Source organism: Arvicola amphibius, chromosome 11 (genome assembly GCF_903992535.2).
Source record: "Arvicola amphibius chromosome 11, mArvAmp1.2, whole genome shotgun sequence".
Classification (NCBI taxonomy): Eukaryota; Metazoa; Chordata; class Mammalia; order Rodentia; family Cricetidae; genus Arvicola; species Arvicola amphibius.
In genome coordinates this window covers 77713227-77719226 of record NC_052057.2, presented here as the reverse complement: position 1 = coordinate 77719226, position 6000 = coordinate 77713227, and positions in this window count along the sequence as shown.

Genomic DNA, 6000 nt, shown 5'->3' with positions numbered 1-6000 from the left:
TCACTAGCTCCACTAGTCTATTATTGAGGGAAATGAAGACAATAATTCAAGCAGGAACTTGGCAGAAGCTATGAAGGAGCTACTTATTCACTGATTCATGCTGAGTTAGCTTTCTTAGATAGTTCAGGACCACCTATTTCAGGGAACGGCACAGCACACTGTGAGACCAATATCAGTTAAGAATCCAGGCAGTTCACCACAGACCAATCCGATCTGGGCAAACCCTCAGTTAAGGCACACTTCTCATTTTACTCTAGGCTGTGCCACTTTGGCAAAGTGACTAGGACAGGGATCATGCACCCCTCCCCCAGCTGACGTGGGATGCTGAGTGACTTGGTCTTATACAGCTCTAGGGGATGCAATCTCAGTTGCTGTTAGCTAGTCATACCCAGAAAACACTGCTTCACCCCAGTGCTCCCTAACTGTTGACTCCTAAACACTTCCCATTCCTCTTTCAAGTTCCCTGAGCTTTGAGGAGGGCATGCAATATAAACATCCTATTTATTCTTTGATAAAATAACTGACACTTTGTTCAGTTTGGAGCTTCTGTATTAACTGCCATCTATTGTAAAAAGAAACTTCTCTGATGAAGACTAGAGCTACACTAGCCTATGGGTATAAACACATCTTTAGAAGGCAGTTTGATATTATGTCCATTTAGATTCCCTCTAAGGCCTATGACCTTCCCAGGTCTTAGCCAGAGTTACAGTACCAAGCATGGATTTCCTCCTGTAGAGTAGCCCTTACATCCAATCAAAAACGCAAGATGGTTACTCCATAACATTCATTGCCACTATTGTACTCGTGAGTATCTCTTGTCAGGGTAGTATTCATTACATTGGGTTGCAGGGTTCAGATCCTAGGTAAGACCATTGGTGAACTTTCTTCCCAGCAACCTATATAGCACCTGCTGGTACTTTGAAAGATCAAGCAAGGAGGAAGCTTCCAGATCAATCCAACTTGATTTCTTCGTGTCTTATGTTAGTATTATAGGATTCTGAAACAAGATATGATGCCTAGATTCTTTCAGAAAACAGTTTTAATGTACAAGCATAGACTCAGATGAACTATTGTTTGTAAAGAAACTAAGGCAATGAATACAGTAAAATGGAGCTTTTTATATGAATTTTACTTTTTTTCTCCTATATATAGTAGCATAATTTTATTGGTTATTTCAAAACATTAAGGTGGGATTCTAAAGATGTGATGAGAGGGAAGGACACTTGAGGAATATAAGGTCTCACAATAAGGCATTTTGCAGCAACGTGAGCAACCGTGACAGTCCTTCGTCCTTCCTTCAAGGTCTCTAAACAAGGAGGTGGTTACAGAAGGGATGTGGTCAATTTTATGGAGATCTATGTTAAGTCCCTCTAAGGTCCTCATTGTTGTCTAAGTTCTCTAGGATTGTGGTTTGTGGGCTTGTTTTCTTTGCTTTATGTTTAAATGATGTAGGTGTGTCTCTACTATCTGTTGATTTCATTTGTTAATAAAGAAACTGCCTTGGCCAGCCCTTAGGGGTGGGTGGAGTAGACCAGAACAGGAAGAAGGAAGTGAGGTAGATGGCTCAGTCAGATGCACGCCTCTCCTAAATGAGGCAGACCGCCATGCCTCTCCTCATGGATGAAGATGCGATGAAGCTCCAGCCCAAGATGGACGTACGCTAGAAACTTCCCGCTGGGGAAGCAGGAAAAAAGTTGTGCTATTTTAAAATGGCTGGCATTCTGGTCTGTACTGCCAAGACAAACTCTGACTCTTTCAAGGCAGGGCGGTCCTGACTATGGAGCTTTGATTGTTGTTTAACACTGTTGCAGCTTGCTGGCTGGCAGGGACCTTGAAACCTGTAGAGCTGTGGCAATGAACATGGCTCTTGGCTGGTAACCACCTCAGCCGAAAGGCTGAAATCGCTGAAAGCTAAGGAATGGGCTGGATCTAGCTGTCAAAGCCACGGCTTTAGTCCTACAGATATTATTTGGTAAATTAAAGACTCATGTAGTCAGAAAAAGAGAGATACCACAGTAAAAGAAAGATTCAAGTCGAAGAAAATGTCAAAATGGTTTACAATGTGTTAGAAAATATATGCAGGCTAAAAGGTTTAAAGTTCTTAAAAGTAAAATGAAAAATAAAAAAAGGAAGTAGTTTGTTGGGTGGTACACACCTTTAATCTCAACACTTGGAAGGCAAGATGATAGACCTCTGTGGACTTCAAGTTATGGTAGCCACACACACTTTAATCCCAATGCCTGGGAGGCAAGAGGACAGACAGATCTCTGTAAATTCAAGGTGTTGTAGCATACAACTTTAATCCCAGCACTGGGGAGGCTGAGGTAAGTAGACCGCTGAGTTTCAAGGACGACCTGGTCTACAGAGTTATTCCAGGACAAAGATATACAGAGAATCGGTCTCAAAAAATAAAAGTAAAAATAAACGAAATAGAGGTTAAAATAAAGTCGTATAAGATGGAAAATACACAGAGAATCCTTGATACTGTATGCTATTATGCTCTCTTTGAATTGTTTGAATGCTGAGGAAGAAGCAACAGCTGCTAAAAGATATTTGTTTTCAAATGCTGCTGAACGAATCCAAGATAGTATATTTGAAATACCTTGACTTCAGAATTTGGATCTAAGGATATGATACTTTGGAAAAGAGATTCTTCTTTTATTTTTACAGAAAATGAGACCTGTTTGGATTGATTCTATCCCAATATGGTATGATAGACCACGCCCTCCTGAAAGGTTGCTGTGAACACCTCAGAAAATTACTCTACCCAACTGATGACTGAGATGAACCTGGCACACAGGTTAAACCATGAAAGATCGGATTAAACAGCGTCCCCATTTCAGCAGGAAGCAGTTTGGAGAGAAATAACTGCGTCCATATTCCCAGATATTCTTTATAAATGTATTCTTTTACATTTAAAGGGGGATATGAATAATTTGCATTGATATGGATTTTGCTTTAGTGATTTAAATTTAAGGTCAGTTTTTGTTATATGTATATGTATTTCTGATCTTGATTAAGGTATTGTGATTGAATAGTTCATTTTAAAAATGTAATGTATAATTAGGAATATAGGTTGTTAATGGATAATCATTGATAATAGTAAAGCTTATAGTCATGTTAGTTAGATTTCTAGATATATAGAGATATATTTCAGTTAGATAGGCATTCCTAATATCTTCAAGACTACAGAAATATTCCACTTAAATGTTTTAATAACTTAAGGCTTTTCATGACAATGAGAACACGTCTGCTCCTGGCAGCACCAATCTACTTCAAGAAGATGATGGGCATCGAAGAGGATCCTTATGGAGTTTGATAGGCAATTTGCGCACGAAACTGCTCTTGCCTGGACTGTTGCAGAAACTGGACACAAAGAACCCACAGAGAGAGGACTGCTGAACTTGCCTAAAGGTGAGATGATTCTTTGGGGTTCCTGACTCATGAAAAAGTCTGCGGAGACATTCTACAGGACACAGCAGATACTGACTGAACCTGTCTTTGAAATTTCCTGCTTCATGGGAAAGTCTGCTGGATACTGTGGGCCTATAGGCTGAAGGATAGATGCCCCAACAATACAAAAGAACTTTGGGTGACTGTTCAGGCAGTGAGATGTCTATATCATTTCTAGAGTTTGGAAATTGCATATTTCTATTTACTTAGGTAATATTGTGCCCTTCTGGAGTCTTTGATGGAGCTGAAGAAGAAGAGGCTGAAATTAATGGGCCAGGCAGTGTTTAAAAGAATACATGTTTTCCGTGTAATTATTTCGGGCATAAGCTAGCCGGTGGCTGGGGCCGGGCGGCGGGAAGCCGGCCCGCAGCTCCACACTACATTTTAAAAACTACTATGAATGAGTACATGTGATAACTAACTTCCTTGGTCTGGATTACCTCACTCCATCCATTTGTCTGCAAAATTGAAAATGTCATTATTTTTTTCCTGCTGTGTAGTAACTCCATTGTGTAAATGTACCTATATTTTCCTTATCTATTCTTTGGTAGAAGGGCATTTAGGGTTTCCGGGTTCTGGCTAGACAAACAAGCTAACTATGAACATAGTTGAGGCACATGTCCTTGTGGCACAATTATAAGCATTCTTTGGATAATATACCCCAAAAGTAGTATTATGGGTCTGAGGAAGGTTGTTCCTAATTTTCTGAGATATCACCACACTGACATCCAAAGGAGCTGTACCAGCTTGCATTCCCACCAGCAATGCAGGTGTGTTCCCTTTATCCCCAACCTCTCCAGTATAATTGTCATCCATGTTTTTATTTTGGCCATTCAATACTTCAACATAAAGCCAGCCACACTGAACCCACTCATAGAAGAGAAAGTGGGAAGTCCAGTCGAACGCATTGGCACAGGAGACCACTTCCTAAATATAACCCCAGTAACACAGACACAGAGAGAACAATTAATAAATGGGACCTCCTGAAACTGAAAAAGCTTCTGTAAGCAAAGAACATGGCCAAAACACAAAATGGCAGCCTACAGAATGGGAAACGATCTTCACCAATCCCACATCAGACAGAGGTCTGATCTCCAAAATATACAAAGAACTCAAGAAATTGGTCATCAAAAGAACAATAATCCAATTTTAAAAATGTAGTACAGACCTAAACAGAGAACTCTCAACAGAGGAATTAAAATGGCTGAAAGACACTCAAGGAAATGTTTAAACATCCTTAGTCATCAGAGAAATGCAAATCAAAACAACTTACACCTATTTTACTTTTCTGCACATAAAATCATTCATACATCCTCCAGCATAATTCCACCTCCATATATCATCTTCACCAACAGAGTGGAAAACAAACTTATCAGCACCATTTATTAGACGCATATCAAGTACTCTCTCTTTCTGGGGCTGAGGAGATGGAGTGGCAGTTAAGAGAGTGTACTGTTCTTGCAGAGAAAGGGCCCAAGTTTAGATTTTAAGCACCCATGTCAGTGGGCTTCCAGCCACCTGTCATTCTAAGCTCCAGGGGAACAAACACAACAAACACAAACACCTACCCACACACCACACAGAGACACACAAAAATATACATATTAAATATTTTTTTAAAGTTAGAAAAACCTTTATTTCCTAGCAGCTCACACATCCCAAGGATACCTATGTTTTAGACTTTTGAGGATGTATATGGGCTAGGAAGAGTAATACAAAAGAGAAATATACTGGAACACACGAGAAATATATGTATGAAGTTTTTCAATTATCTTCCATGGGGGGGAACTTCTCATTTTACAAGTAGCCACAGGGCATTTCTTGGCAGTGTAGTGTTACAATATTATGGCAGAATAAAATTAAATATACAGACTCTGATTTCAGTAAATTAAGTAGCCACAGGTATTTCTTGGCAGTGTTATGTATTATGGCAGATAAAAATTAAAATATACAGACTCTTGATTTCAGTAAATTAATCATGAGCTAACTAGCAAAACAGAAAGAAAAAATGTCTATATATCATTATGTACACACAGGTGTGTGCACATAAATGCACACGCGCTCACACACACATACGCCTGTCATTCAAATCATAGGGACCTGGAGGTAGAACTTAAAAAGACTTAATCAAAATAAGATGGGTAGATTTGGGGTGGCTTTTACTCCTGGAAACAATAAGAAATCACACAAAAAGTATATTTTAAAAAAATTATATTTTTCTAATCTTAGACACCAAAAGTTATTTATGAAGACACCATGACTATTTATCTTTTTCATTGTCAAATTATCAAATCTGATAAAAATAATCATGTATTAAGTGAAGAATCAGAAGCAGGCATAGAAAAGGAATCTGTGTGGCTTTCTCACATTACTTGTGAGCAGTGATTTAGCAATTCAATCTGTAGACAGAAATCCCTGTCACTGAATTACGCCAAGTTGCTTTGTTACCAAATGAAGACTTTCAGTCAAACATGTACATTGCTGAAATGAAGAAATATTTCCAGTAATAAACTGGAGAGAACTGATAAATCAAGGATTTCCATCTCC